This window comes from Seriola aureovittata, chromosome 18 (genome assembly GCF_021018895.1).
Source record: "Seriola aureovittata isolate HTS-2021-v1 ecotype China chromosome 18, ASM2101889v1, whole genome shotgun sequence".
Lineage (NCBI taxonomy): Eukaryota > Metazoa > Chordata > Actinopteri > Carangiformes > Carangidae > Seriola > Seriola aureovittata.
In genome coordinates, this window is record NC_079381.1 from 3,233,688 (window position 1) to 3,250,667 (window position 16,980).

The following is a 16,980-nucleotide window of genomic DNA, read 5'->3' on the forward strand; positions in this document are numbered from 1 at the left end:
TGGCCGTTTGAGGAACTGCAGTTTTCGGCGATTCCGTGTTGGCTTCATTTTTCAGCCCTGGACGTTGATGCTTGACACAAACTCAACATCAGGCTTAATGAAGGACGTGTCACAACATGGCGACTCGATCTGAATGACTTCCATTTATTGGCTTTAGTTTCAGGTTCCTGGTGTTGTGCGTTCTGCCTCACTGAACAGAGCGGATCCATCGTTAATATCTCGTTTTTCCCGATCCAGATCACAAATCACAACCCATACCAACCATACCAAGGAGAACTGGGGTCTGACGCTTTTCCTGTGGTTGGATGAAATTGCTTAAGCTTGTAAACATCAGGTAATTAATATAATATCAAAGAAAATCTCCAAATTAGAAAAGAAACCAAGTTTTGACACAAGCATGTTCCATATTTTATAACCTGTCAGATGTACGTGTGTGTGTGTGTGTGTGTGTGTGTGTGTGTGTGTGTGTGTTGAAAGTGACTTTTCCATCTCTCTCCGTTAAGTGTTGTCCCCTAATCACAGTGATTGTATCTCTCAACAATCAGCTCTGATTTGTTCAGCTAAACACACAGAGCGTCTTCGTAACGCAGCAGAATGAGTCTTTCATCTCAGTCGTCTCTGTGTGTTTGTGTGTTGGTCTCTTGAGTTTCAGCCGACAGGATCGGATATAAATTAGTAATGACGAGCATGCAGCTGGTGTGACTCTTTGTCAGCTCGTCCTCACAGCTCAGTCACTTAGCGACAAAACAGAACAATGTGTGTTGTAACTACGTGAAGGTCACATACGTTATTTACTGCATTAATTTCAAAGCTCAAAAATGAAAATCTCAGTGTATGTCCAGGTTGGGGATGATTCACGATTTCAATCATTTTCTCCCCCAGTAAAATGCAGAAAGACATTACATTATGTTTTAGTACTGAATGTTTCACACAGCTGCACCACCTGCAGGGCTGTTATTCTTATACATATTCAACAAGTGCAGGTTTTGCCCATACAGCTATGTCTGTATGACTGTCAGGACCCAATGCTTCCACTAAGCAGAGATGTTCATTTTGATAATCAGCTCACATCTGCCTCTTCTGTCCGGATGGAGGATGTATCCCGATGGCTATGATGATACACTGACTTTTTCTCTAGTGCCACCACGAGTGACATCTGTGGTTTTCAGGGAAATATCTTTTACCTTTTTTTTTTCTCAACCAGAGGAAATATAGAGGTGAGATAACGTAAGATGAGAGAACAGAAACCTTAACTTAAATGACATAAGTACAAAGGTGAAAATAGAAACAGAGAAAATCTTAGAAAAGAAAATTTTCTTAAAAAATAAGGAGAGAAAAAAAGGTAGAAGGTTACATAATAAATATTATCATATTAGTTCAGAGGTGATAGAGAAATGATGTCATCATTTTTCAAAAGTTTATTTCTCTTTTGGTTGTATAATAAACCGAGTGACTTGAGTAGGGAATTTAGTTACAAATGAAAAGGTGAAAATATAGGAATTGATTTGGCAAATTTCTTCTTCGAATTTAGCATTTAGAATAATCACGTTAAGCATTACACCATCATTTTGATTATCATAGTAACTATTAATATCTTTAAGGGTTTATACTCCGTCTATACTCATATTATTGGACAGAGCACAGTCACGTTTGGTTGTAACACATTTCTGTCCCCATGAAGATAAATAGTCAGAACTTTGATCATCCCTTCACATTTCCTGAAGCACCATCAGCACGACAACATTTTATCAGTCCAATACATTTTTTTTTTTTACCAAATATTTGCAAACTTACTGACATTCCCGTCATCCTCAGCTGTACTTATTTTTTTAGTTTAAATTAGCAAATGTTAGCATGCCAAAATGCTGAACTTCATTCATTCTGTGTCCGTGTGTCAGCGAAGCTCTGTTTGGTCTCCGTGATGTAAATGTCGTCATCCGTCCATGTCTGCGAGGGTCTGTGTTGGACCCCTATGCCCTGAACTCCTGGCCTTATTTTTCCTTAAGCACCTTCCTCTTGCTCTGCTTCTTCTTCTGGATTTTTATAGAGGTAGACAAACAGCGTTGTGGTGCATTACTGCTACCGAGTGTGGACCCTCAACTGCAGCATCAATGACGTGTGTGCCTTCAGTGAACTGCCACATTTTAGTCTAGCAGCGTTCATCAGGCAAACTTCATCAGCTGATAAATCCACCATAAATGTCAACAGTGTGCAGATCCAGTAAATTCTGTTTCCTGGACTCATCTCTTATTTACGGAAGCCAAGAAAGGCCATACTCGCAAATATTTTTTTATCCCGTTGCCTCGAGATAACAGAGCTTTGTTTTCTTGAGATAATGAGGTAATTATTCTGTTTTCTCGACATAACAAAGCTCCGTTATGTCAAGATAACAGAATAATTATCCCATTATCTTGAAGTAACGGATAACAAAGATTTGTTATCTTGAGATAACGAGATAAAAAATATTTGCGAGCTGTATTTATTCTCCTACGCACCTGTCTGAATACAGTTAGACAAATACCACTTTTTCTGTAAAATAAAATACCTTATAAAACAATTAATAAATTGCATAAAATGCACAACAAGATGCTCAACCGCCGACAGTTGACAGAAAAGTTCTCAGCAGCGTCTTTACTAGTGAGTTTTGACTGTAATGGGATTGGCAGTAGTAAGACTGTAACTAAGGTTTCACTGGAGTTTTAACGTTCTGTGTTCTGAGCTTTCCAGAAAACTTTTTTTCATTTTAGGAAATTCATAGTTTACTGCATGAAGACACTGAAGTTACAGAGTAATATCTCAATATTCAAACCTAAAATGTATGAAATAAAAGCACGAGTTAGCTCCTGTCTGTAGCCCCGCAGTGTCAGATCCTCCGTCACAGTGTAATAAGTCAACTGCTAATTAGTGAACAAGTGAGATTACAACCTGAGTGTGTTCCAGCTGCTGCCTGCTTGTCAAACATCCCTCCAGCAGAAATCAATAGGTCATCATCTCTACATATTACTACATATCAGGAGGAGAGTGGAGGAGGAGTACAACGCCGGGGAGAGGACAAGAAATCAAAGGAGGGAACAGGAGAGATGAAAAAAAGGACGGACGAGGAGAGGAAATGTCACGTCCGTGTTGTCGCCTCTGCTCGGTTTACGAGTAAAATCATGTCTTAATGTGAGGGTTCATTTCTGAAGGGAGCACGGGATGCTAACACCCACCGAGCGATTGCTATTTTATTTTCTAGGCTTCGTGACGATAAAAACACAAAGATGCTGTCAATGTCAGATGGATCATGTCAAGACAATTCACAAGTGCTGTGTGTAAATCTGCTTTAGAAAATAAACTTTACTGACAAAGATGAACATAACATCTGTTGCCAGTGCCAAGGACCTCAGATACTGTCACTAGGGAGTGTTGCGCTGACAGTGGAACTCGCAATACATCAACCATTGGTCATTGTGCGAAAGGAGACCGTGATAGCAACAATCAGTCAGTAAACAATCAGGACATCAATGGTTAAACTGGGAAACGACAAAGCAGCTATAAGAGGGTGCGTGTGCGTGTGTGTGTGTGTAGGTGTCAACACACATACACACCCCTTACTGAAATCCACTTAAAATGTGCCGCTGACTCCCAGTCAATGATTTAACAGCTCAGGCTGAGAGGCAGGGCAGTGATGAGGTGTGTGAGCTAATATTTGGATAGATATTGATGGTCATTTTTACAGATCGTTTCCTCTGAAGATGATTAACACGTCTGGTTTCTCAATCGTGGTCCGGTCCACAGGCCCTGGTGGTGCTGAACCCCTCAGGCTGGCTCTGCCTCAGAAGGACACTGAGGCAGACCGGTGAGCGCAAGGTTGCTAGTTTGAATCCAGAGGAGGACGTATCGAATACTGAGTGTATTGATTTGATGTGCTAAGTTCTTTAACAGTGTAATATTTTATCCACTCGGCAGTATAGATTAAGCCATTAAAAGTGTTTGTACCTGATCTGAATGGCTGCACTCGAAGGCAAAGGGGAATTTAAATATTAGGGGACAACAGTGCACGTTCAGACAGAGGCAAAGTTGGGACTCCTGTAGTTGGGAGGTCGAACTTTACAAGTTCAACTCAGAAGTCTAGACTCCCGAGGACAGGAGGGCTATTTACATTTGGAACGGCAGCGTTCTTCCTATAAACTCAGATCTCCAGTGTAGTAAAAGATACACGTCATATCCGACCTGTAATATATATTAAATATCGAATGAAATTTAATATGATGCACACTGCTTCTGTTCATTTTCATTGAAATATATTTATTTATATTGAAATGTGGTATATTTGTAGACAGAAGCTCCCAGAGGCAGAACTGTTGTTAAACTGTCCAGATAAAACTGCTTCTTTTTAGCTTCATCTTCTCCGACAAAAGGATCTTCATTTTCTAAAAGGATTTTTTTTTAAATCATAAATCAAAACACAACAGAAACAGAGCCTTCAGTAAATTGTTAAAGGGCTCGTTGAGACAACACTTTTTCTACCGGGACGACGGCGCTCACTGTCACCTCTGGAGCTGGGAGGCGAGCTGCTGTCTCACCCAGCAGGACGGCCCTCACATCTCCGAGAACACCAGAGCAGATTTCCAAACAGGCGTTATATGTGGATAGACTGACAACATATATGAAGTCTTAATGGTCACTTTCTCACCTGAAACAACACTATGAGCCTGGCTCACAGTCTCTGTCACTGTCGCTGTTTGGTGTGAAATGGATTATGTCCCCTGTTTGCAGTCACGTAACGATGCATCCTTCTGGATATTTGATCTGTACTGGGGTAGATGTGGACTTTGAATTGGAACAGTACTTGGGCTGAGACTGATGACGTTTCACAAGAGCACAAGTACAGAGATGAATGCAGAATGAAAAATGGCTAGTTTAGGGGGAACATCTAGCGCACTCCCCCTGAGCTTTCCCATAGTGCACTGCGCAACAAATCATTGCCAACTTTTATTCAAAAAGAAATGTGGCTCCATGCCAATGTCAAGATACAAAATATGAGTTAGCTGCTCAGCTAGTTAGCTGGCGAGTTAGAACTGAAACTACAGGTTTCATTTAAAACCCTGAACTGAATATGTGTAAACATATCTAAACTATGGAGAAGGAGCAGAGTGTTTTGGACTGTTTAAAAACATTAAACTTCTTATGTATTCTGGTCAAACCCACATTGATTACATCATCTATGAACAGATTTCTTCAGGGATTCTGGGTAATACCTGATGGACATGAAGCAAATGTAAAAATGTGAAATGCGGAATTACTTAATCTTCTCTCTGTTTCTCTGTTGTACCTCTGCCACTGTCTGTTCTTCTCTCCCACGACTCCGTGTAAATCACTCTTTGAATCTCGATCACATTTACTTTGATTTTCACCTTCATCATCTCATAATCAAACATCCCAGATTACATTTTCTGAAATGAACTCAGTTAGTGCCCATTTGCCTCATGTGTCAGACTGTCCCTATTTATTCAAAGTGATGGTGGGTACACTGTAAAAAATGACTCATACACAGTCAGTGCAGTATACTCAGTTTCCAGTATCAATACTTTGTACTCAACTTTATTTTTCTATTATGGATATCCTGTAACAAAATAATTTCCCTATTTGGGATCAATAAAGTCTATCTATCTATCTATCTATCTATCTATCTATCTATCTATCTATCTATCTATCTATCTATCTATCTATCTATCTATCTATCTTAATTATTGGTGGCAGATAGTGTTTTTTAATTTCAACTAAATAATCAGTGTTTTATCTTTATTAAACTGACACTGGTTCAGCACAGTATTAGATCCTCCCCTATTTAACATGTACAGACAAACCTTGCACAGGATGGTTTGTGCCCTGTCATGTTTCCAATTTTCAAAAAGAGTGATGAATGAAAGCCTCTATGGAAAAATACAGTGCTTGCTACAGGGTCTGAGGTGATTTAATCTTCTATAAGTCGACATTTTCTCTACAGTATTCTTTTCACAAAGTTTTTGAAAAGTGTGTTGCTCCGCTGTTGCCATCTTGGCATTGTAAGACTCCGCCTAACTCCCTGCTAATCCAAAAATGGGCAAAGAAGTGGGGCGTGTGTGGAGCTGAGACTTCGATACTATATGCCAGTTTGGTAACTGTAAGCACACGCTCCCGTTAGCATCGTTAGCATAGCTGGGTGCCTGGGCATTAAAAAGCTAAGTTAACAAGCCAGGTATGGTGAGCACAGACAACGATACCTGCTAATTAGTGCTAACATGTAAATAAAATAATAATAGACTTTCACTCACCTCTAAAAAGGAGAACAGACTTCCTCACCTGTTAGTCTACTGACTGCACACAAACAGAATAATCTGTCTAATATTTGCATGAGAAATTCTCCAGAAGGCACCAACACCCCAAACTCAGCCAATCGAATCAGCTGAGGTGATGCCTAGCAGATAGCTAACGGCTAGACACTGAGTGGCTAGTCAACTGTGACGGCACCCACCCACTCAAACTCGTCTTAACAAAATGTAAACAGGTGAATTATATAAACAGTTGTCATGAAGGAGGAAATTAGCTCTAGAGACCAAAATTGTTTCTGTACCAGGCTGTGAACATGTTTATTTCTGCTGTAAAGTTGGACAGTTTAACATGGGAGTCTATGGGGACTGACTCACTGTTGGAGCCAGACTCTAGTGGTCGTTAGAGGAACTGCAGATTTTGGTACTTCAGTGTTGGCTTCTTTTTTCCGCCCGGATTTCGGCACTTGGTGCTAACAGTAGTAGAGGAGCATGTCACTTACTGTGCACACACACACAAAGACACACACACACACACACACACACACACGCACACACCAGCACAGACACAAACGCCACTGACAGTCATTTCTGGTCTGAGTACAGGGTTAGATGGAGTGAAGTGATTTGTGGGGCTTGTCATATTTTACAGTGTTCATCTCATGGGGTAAAATCATCCTAACAGATCAGATCAATGGCAGCTCGTATAAGGACGGATCAATACTGTTTAGAGACAGACTGATCAGTAAAACCGGCGAGTTCTGATGTCTGGGAGCCTCTAGTTTAATGAAGGAGACAGACAGAGACAGACAGAGACGGAGGAAGAGGAGGGAGACAAAGGAGGGGAGGAATTTTATCTACAACTCTGCTACTACTACTGATAATACTGCTCTGCTGGAACTTTGACTTTGAGTTTGTGTTCAGCTGCACAAGTCAAAAAAAGGAAGTAAAGATAAAAACGGAGAGGAGAGGGAGAGGATAAAAACCCATTTGTGCTCTTTGCACTGCTGCTGCTGCTTCTTGCCACTGTTACTAGGTGGTGCAATCACTTCAACTTCATCAAGTACTGTTCTCAAACTAAAACTAAAACCAGGATATTCTCATTGGAGTCAAGTCACTGAGTGTGAGCACAGTAGGCTGGTAACCTGAGTGTATGGAGACCAACAATCAGATATAAATAAATATTTGAATTTGAATGTAGCATGTTTATGATTGGTCAAGTCGACGAGGACAAAATAAAATACTTTTCAGTTATTCTTTTAATTTTGGGATGAAGCAGGACGATTTGGTGGGATGCTCGGAGCATTTGATATGGCATTGCCCCCCCCCCCCCCGCGCTCAGTCGGGCCTCTTCAGTGTGACCTGCAGCAGTTACACTCACTAACATGCCAACATGGTTATGTTGTTCTTTCTATTACTGCTTGTCCTCTTCCTGATTATTAATGCATATTATTGTTATGGCCATTATTGATTAAACATAAAGTGAATTAGTTTGTGGTGTTCAGCTCAATCACAGTGTAAAATTTTAAAGACACACACACACACACACACACACACACACACACACACACACACACATTGATCTGAGGCCTCGTCTCCAAACTCTCCTCCTTTATTTCTCCTCTTTTACTCCTCTGCTGTTTTCTCTTCTTCTCCTTTACAAAAAACTATTTTTGTTTCTCTTCTTGTTACTTTCAACAATTGTAACTAAAGTAATGAATGAGTTTTCTGCCGTGTGTGTGTGTGTGTGTGTGTGTTTGAGTGATTGATGCTGGACAGCTCTGGTCACGCACCTGCTGAAATTGATTGGCCGGAGCGACTCCTGCAATCATTGGGCAGTGACCACCACCATATCCCCCCCTCTTTTTTCTTCCCCCTCACCTCCTTCATCCTCCTCCCTTCTCTTTTTTCCCTGTCCTCTTCCTCCCTCTCATTATCTTGCTTCCTTCCCTCCTCTCCTTCCTTCCTCCCTTAACTCCTCTCCCATCTTCCTCCTCCTCGTTTCGCCTTTACCCCCTTTACTTCTCCACACCTCATTGGTCAGCCAGGTTGCTTGGCAACAGCTGATCTCTCTCCCTTGCTCTCATCCAGGTATTGTGGATGTGTGAAAAGAGAAAGAGGAGAAATGGGGAAAAAGATGACTGGTAGAGGATTGGGGAAGAGATGGGAGAGAGAGGGAGGGTTGGATTAGGAGACAAGTGAAAAAGATGAAAGAAAGATGGGGTAAGAATGGAGAGAGGAAAAGATGTTAGGGAAAACTGGATAGAGTGGGAATGGAGGGAGGATGAGGAAAAGATGGGTAGCAAAAGACAGAAAAAGAGAGGTGAAATATATGAAGGCTGGCTAGGAGGGAGAGGAAGCATGGAGTGATGGAGGGATGAGTGAGGGAGGAGCAGAAGGAGGGGGGGGGTGTATTTTCTGCAGCACAGAGACCATTTCTTCTCACATAATTCTCCCATTTATCTTTTCTCTGCTCTGAAATAGAAAGAAATTGACCTTTCAGCCTCTGGACATTTGGAGCCGCTGGACTCAGACAATAGCCCTGTGGAGACAGAGTTCAGCCAATGGACTCAAACCAGAGCCTTAAAGAGGAAGAGTCCAGCAGCTGGAGTCTGGCTCTGCACAGGGGCTGGGATGTGCAGATCTGAGGAGTCATTATGAAATAAATAATAATAATTTCTGTTTTTCTAAATATTCTACAGTCAAAGTTGAGTCAGAAACTTTTAAATTGCAAATAATGCAGGAAATTATAATGACTATTATAATGTATTATTATTTTTTTTTTCACTCAAAAGATATTTTGACAAAATAGTCCATATACAGAACATGTTTTTTTCAGATGCATCTAATCAGTGCAAGAATGCATGAGTTTGAAATTCTTTTATTAATTGATTTAAAATTACACAAGTCCAAAAGTTACATCTTTTGATTATAAGAAGCAACACAAACACAAAGATTTAATTACCTGCGTGGTTACATACTTACGTTTGGCTAATTTGAAACTGCACATTTTTTTCTCCATTTTGGCCCCACTGTCAACTACGATGTTGTCTTTCTGAAAGATGCTGACACTGTGTTTTAGCCTGGACTGAAAAAAACTAAACTTTGAGAGAATGAAGCCTAATATGTATTTGAACCCAGCCAAAAGGAATAAAAGTGAGTCTTAAGTGAGTCTCAATAATCGTGGTGTAATTGTTAATTGATTTTTCTTTCAAAACTAGACATGTATGGACTAATGTGAGGATGTCCAGATGGAAATGAAACATGTCTTCAGTGTCTGTGATGAAAAAAAAACAAAAAACAAAGCAGAAAACTGAGACTCTTGTGGCCATTTTGAATGCACTTTTAAGACGATTCCTCTTCCGCGTCTTAAGCTCATCAAGTCACAGCTGGTGCAAGATTTCAGTGTGTCAGCTTTGCTTCTTTTGTCAACAAGCATGACAGGACGCATGAAGAAGAAATGAGACACAAAGAAGTGTCAGTTGTATCTCTCACTTTTTTTTTGCATCATAATCTTGGAACAGTTTTAAGTGTGAACACTCTCAGAGAGTCTGGACACTGAACTCAGACCAACAGGATTAAAAAAAGACAAACATACAAGTTGTCGACGGCACTGACCTGCAGATTCTTTAAATACGCCCTCCAGTGAAAATCCAGTGTTTAACCTTGTTAACATCCATATGATGTTGTTTATATAATGCAGGACATGTGATGAGTGAAATAATCATCAACACCATGACTGAGTGTTTCCACCTTGAACTGCAGTGAACCAATGACAGTCTCATAAAAACAGATTCACACAGCCAGGGTTTCATACGTCACAAACCTAAGGAACCAATCCTGTCAAATTGTGGGGACGGGGGGCGGGGCTAAATAAACCTGAAACCTTGTCAGTACAGAGAGAGAGTTAGCATTAGCACAACCACAAACACTGTGTCAGCCACTGCCAGTTATAAGCTAACAACACGAACAATTAACCATCCTGATATTCTCTGTTCTTTCACCTGTCAACCACGCAGCAGTGGTGGGCGGGGCACAAGGCCTGATCCAGATTTTTCAGTGAGGAAATAAGAGGAGATGTGTGTACAGCCCCAGTTTTTGATTTTTTTTTTCACATTTTATGTGGGAAAACCATGTTAAACAAAATATGAATCATATCACAGGATTAAGTATGACTGGCCCTCCTCTCCACCCTCCCACTGCCCAGCTTTCACGTTAGTGTTATTGTTCTTTACCCAAGGATACATTCATATCTCCACACTGTGATACAGGAGGTGGCGGTAAGGATCTGTTACCACGTCGACGACGACGTCACATTCTAAAGAGCAGAACACGACTGTTTGGTTCTGTGGTATTATCGCATGATGTGAAACCGTACACATGAACTGTACTTCACAACACCTTTTCAAGTGGGCCTGAGCATGGTTCATTGATCCGTGCCCTGGCATGGTATACAGAGTTCACACTAATCAAACCAGACTTTAGATTTGTCGACTCAGATCTGGACCCTGAAGTCACAACCTGACCAACCTGACTCTGTCTGTGTAGGGCTCTGGCCAGTTTGGCCTATTTAGCCTCATAGCACAGTCCGTCACTGCTGTCTGAGCACGCACACACACGCACACACACGCACATGCATACACACGCACACACACACGCACACACCCACAAAGAAGGCCGAGTCCATTGCTGTCTGCTGTCTGAACTATGAGTGATGTACAATCTGTCTGCTGTCCTCCATCGATACAGTGGACATAACAAAGCACTGCAGCCTACTCCATTTACACACACACACACACACACACACATACACATACACACAGTCCTCATCTTCAGAGAGGAACAGGTTCAATCTTGAGGTTGGGATGATGAATTATGAAATGTGGAAAGTGGATTTTTCAGTGTGACCTTGGACATTCAGCTGAGGCTTCATTTACACTCACTGTCTGCTCTTTAACTGCTGAGCTCCGCCTCACCTGACATCCGCACTCAAACAGGAAATAAATAATATATTTACTAACTACTGAAAAACAGGCCAGAAATTTTAAACTGGGTTACCTTCACTCCTGATACTAAAATAGATTTATGTTTTCCAGTGTGTAAAGTTTCACTTTAATCAGTTGTATTGATCAGTTAATATGTTTATGTTACAGGCAGTTTCACGTAGACATGACATCTTTAACAGCAGTGAAAACAGCTATTTTAATTCAGCTTTAAATGAAATTGACCGTCTTCACTACTTCACAACAATCAGAGAAAGACTGGATCAGCAACCAGGCAAAGCAGGCAACTGTTCCAGGGTCCCCAAAAGCCCCACGTTCATGGCCTGTCACCTGGTATTGATTATTAGAATTATTTTTTTTATTTGATAATATTTTACTGATTGAATTTACAGATTTGTTGAATTTGTGCCGCCACATAAAATATGAAAAGATGGTTTGTGATCTCTAGAGGGGCTCTGCTTTACTTTATGTTGTGCTCACATGGTGCGTCATCCTAAATAAAGTAGTGTTTTATTCATTTGCTAAACAAACACTGGTGGGTCTCTGAGTGACTGAGCTTATACTGAAGCCTATAATGGATTACATGGAGGCAAAGAATCAGTCAACATGAAGCCACCATGTTGTGCAATATTCTCTGGAAAGCTGCTGTTTCACATGTGGAGTATAATATCATGTGCAAATATCCAGCGCAGTTCAAGTTCACACTTCACAGGAGCTATAGCTCAAAGTTCAGTTCACATGGATTAAAATGAACTACTTGATGTTTATTTCTTCCCTTTTTTCATATGAGCGGGTCTGAGTTATTTTATTTCTGCCTCCGTGCCAGCGACAGCCAGAGGCTTGTCCGTCTGTCCCATTCTCATGGACGAGATATCTCAGTAACGCCTTGACAGAACCTCTTCAAATTTGGCGCAAGTATTCACAATAATTCAAGGGCAAACTGATTAGATTTTGGTGGTCAAAGGGTCAAAGTTCATAGTCACAGTGATCTCACATTCTTGAGAATGCAATATATCAGGAATGCCTAGGAATTTCTGGCCAAGAAAAATCTGTCTTACGACTTCAACAATGCCTCATAAAGCAGGACAGCTCAAAACAAATCGGTTCACAAACATGATTCAGCGCTATATATGTGTTTTTTGCAATGGAGTAGGTGACAAAAAGAGGTGCAGCAAAGGTAGACTGTAGATGCAATGGAAATTGTATTCAGCCTGCATGAACCAAATTATGCAGCAGTTGAAAAACATCAGGAAGGAGGCCACAGGCTGGTACAGGCTCCACCAGTGGCCTCATTACGGTCGCTAGCTGAAAGATGTGCAATGACTTCAGGTTGTATGTCGGGTGCCATCAAACGCAGTTCTACTTCTTCTGATGTTTTTTGGCGGTTGGCAAACAGCTTTTAGGTGCATCAGCGCCACCTTCTGGTGCAGGAGCATCATTAACTCTCGCGAGACTTAACCACGTTGACGTTCATGTTCATTAGTTGCAAACGGATACAGGAGCACTCTCATGCCCAACATCATGCAAATTTATCACATGAACTGTCCAAGGAAGACAAAAATGGGAGGGGGCGGGGCTTACCCAGTTCTTTTATGAATGTGTGTTTCTGTGTGTGTGTGTGTGTGTGTGTGTGTGTGTGGATATGTGTGTGTACAGTACATAGAGTGCAGTAATTTCACGCTCCTCTGGCTCATGTGGAGCTCCACCCTCCCTCTGCTCTAATGACTATTGATTATTAATTGACGCTTTCATGGATGTGAGCTCCTCTGATTGGTTTCATATCACAGAGTTCACATGAAAATCTGATCAACCTGATTCATGAGTTGATTTTGGTTTTATCGAAGTGCTCAGTGGACTGCTGCAGCTGAGCAGGAACAAAGGAAAAAAAACCACACATTTCATCCTTTCACTGTAAAGTTTTGTATGTTTTAGGTTTGATATTTGGATGGAATTACTGTACTTAAAATGCATTTGTGCTGCTGAACAAGGCACTGATCCTGGAGCTGGTCCAGGAGCTGCTCAGCATCAGCTGGTTTCTCTGTATAAATACTGGTGACAACGTGATTCTAGCAAAACTTCTCGCCATAAAAAAAGCATCATGTTAAATAAACGGTGTCAGCAGAGAAGCGTCATTCTATTTAAAACCCCGCTGTGACCCAAAAACACAAGAGTGTGACTGCCTTTATTTTGAATCAGCAGCTGCTGCCCCACCCATTGCTACATACAGCTGTGATGTTATGTTTTGGAACAGGTAACACAGTGGGCGAACCGTGTCGTCTGCTTGAGCAACAGGTGCATTCAGGGCCGACATAATCACCCTTTAAAATAACAGTTTGAGAAATGCTTTTGCAGAACATTATGATGCCACAGTGAAATTGACCTTTGACCTTTAGGAAATAAAATATCACTTAATTCTATGCTTTTAGACATTTGAGTTGAATTGTGTCATAATTAGTAAATGAATTTGTGAGTTATGGCCAAAAAACTTTATTTTGTTAGGTCAGTGTGACCTTGACCTTTGACCTTTGACCACCAAAATCTAATCAGTTTATCCTTTTGTCCTAGTGAATGTTCGTGTCTAATTTGAAGAAGTTCCATCAAAGCGATACTGAAGTTTATTACAAAGGGCACACAACATAGATTGAATGGAAACATGAATCTAATCTCTGAAAATAAAATGAAGTGAATTCAGGTTTAGAGCAGTAAAGATACTCCATAACAAAGATGAAGCATTAGAAACTGTACCAATGGTCAGAAATAGTATACACTTCTTGTCTTCTGAGGGGGCGTGGTCATGGTCGCTTGTTCATTCAAAACGTAGCAAGAATACAATAGGTACAGTTTAAATTTAAGCCTTGTTTTGCTGCTCGTTTTTATCTGCCAGCTTACATGTGATCAACCCAGATCAACCAGAACCAGAACCAGAACCGACAGAGACGAGATCTGTGTTGTGAGATCTCGTGAGAGTTTGTTGCTGAGACAGAGACATGTCTCGAATAAAGTTCATTTTCTCCTGATCTGTCTGAAAAATGTCCTTCAGCTGTCTAACTGCACTGTCTCCTTTCTCAGCTGTCCCCTGGTACAGTGTAGTGAGGTGAAGTGCAATAATGAAGTGAAAGTGAGACGTTTGGAAGAACAGTGCAGCGAAGTGCGATGCAGTGAAATAATGGCGGCAGGTTCAATATATGGCTGACCTTTTTTTTTAAGAAAACAGGAGTATTTGCCTGAATTAACAAGAATGTCAAAAATGGATACAGAAAAGAAGGAACTTTGTCCCTGGTGATACCACCACTGGCAACTCCTGGATCCTAGGGCGGGTCATACAAAGCACGCCTGAGTCCAGAGGACCGGTTAGACAAGTTGAAGTTAAAACCCAGACCAGAACTCTGCGCAGGCCCATCTCAAAGCTGTGTCTGCTGCTGGACGCCCCTACATAAGTCTGCTTATGACACACACACACACATGAATACATTTTTACTGACAATGTGAGGATGGAAGGTTTTTGTTCACTTTTGGATCTGGATTTTGAATTTTGGCTAGAACAACAATTTGGGGCTGGCAGTAAGAGCCAAGGTCAAAAGTTGTCAAGGTACTGTGCAAACGTTATGTTGCCCCATGAAAAATTTAATTTGGAATCATAATTATGTTTGGCGTTAAACTAACATTATGTGGAGTCTTGCCTGAGTCCATGACCTTTTTCCCACGTTTCCCCTTTACCTCTCTCATCCTGAAGGTTTGCAGAGCTCAGGTAGACCCTCAGGACCCCAGCAGTACCACATCGTTTTTACACTGCACGTCGTTGTCAGTTCCTCCAGTCCATCTGAAGGCATAGGGACCTTTAGTGTTTATTTTTACTGCTGGATCCCTTTGCTTCCCTGGTTGGATGACAATTCGGAGCACGTCTAACTGCACGCATCACCCCTGGAGCCTTCAAGGCAAGTTTGGCTCACAGGATTATCTGTACAAGTTCACAGAAGAGAAGCAAGGGGAAGAGCGATGCATCCAACTGAACTGAAGAAGTGTACATAAAACATAGTGAGGGGAAGTACAGTGAAATGTGATTGTGACAGTGGAGGCTCGTCACCGTGGACTGTCTCCGTGGTGACGCCTGACAGACACGTCACTGTTGAATTTATTAGATGTCATTTTGAGCGGGATTCTAGGAGATATTTCCAAACCTCACCAGATGAAACCAAACTGTCTGAGTTATTGTATTCAGTGCTATAATGTAACAGTAGTGACAATCCGTGAGTGGTGGTCCGTATGTTTACACACTGAGTGTAAAACAGCAACAGCTGGTGACTCTGCGGGGCTCAGAGGGATGAAGATGCATCATTACAGAGTCAGCTGCTCTCTGAAGAAAATAAACCTGATGGCCTGTTTTATCTATTGGAAGCTGATACACCAATATTTTCATCCTGGTTCTCTCTTAATCTCCTCCCTCTCTCCTCACAGTATCGTTTTACTTCACTCTTCCCTTATCTCGTTTCCTTAACTGATTCCAGCCCCTCTCCTCTTACTTCCTCCTTCTTTTTCTATTTCCTCTGCACCTCTTTTTACTCCGTCATGGCGGCGACAGCCAGAGGCGGAGGTCCGTCCATCCCGTTCTCACGGACACGATATGTCAGTAAAGCCTTGACGGAACGTCTTCTCATTTGGAACAAACATTCACTTGGACTCAAGGACGAACTGATTACATTTTGGAGGCCAATGTTTAAAGGTCAAAGGTCACGGTGAACCCAATATCTTGAGAAGTCTTCAAGGGGAATCCCTTTACATTTGACACAAACGTTCACTTGGCCTAAAAGATTAACTGATTAGATTTTGGTGGTCAAAGGTCAAAGGTCAAAGTCAGTGTGACCGCACAAAACACTTTTTAGCCATTACTAAAGACTTCACACAGCAATTATGACAAGCTTTCACACAAAAGGTGAATATTTTCTATGACTCTGGATAAACAGATGTAATCTGATACTAGTCTGAGTGAAGGAGGCAGACAACCACAAGGAGGTGATTCTAGTTCCCTCATATATTAGTTATACATTTTTGTTTAGTTACTGTAGGTTTATGTATTTTTGACCAAACTAATTATGGCACTTCATTTTTCTCTCTGGCCTCTGACACTGTATCAGGTCAGTGATGTCAGTTCTGTCTAGAGTTTTAGTCACATATTCAAAGCTATTTAGATTAAATGATTCATTATCATTCATTTTCACTCAGCAGGAAACCGGTGATGTCAGCTAGTGTGAGCGATACTGTGAGAGCTTTGGTATTAACATTAGGACTGTCATACCGGCCAGGCCTGGTTCCAGACTGCTTTGATTGGGGGACATTAAGACATGTTTACTGGTCACTAACTGCTAGACTTCAAGACCAGTTACTGAGGTACCCTTTAGTGCTCTGTAGCACTGTAAGCTATAACATGCACTGTTTTATGTTATCTAAAAACGAAAGCCATCGAATTGAATAATAAATAAGCTAATAATGTATTTCATTTTAACCCCTAACTTTAATATTTACACATTTGCACCCAAGCATGCTAATATATACTTTGCACATATTTATAATTTCATTTTTTTTATCCTTTATATATATATATATATATATATCTTGTTTTCAAATTATTCTTCTTGCTCTTACTCTAATTGTCATCGTCACCATGTACAATATCACATTACAAGACTACA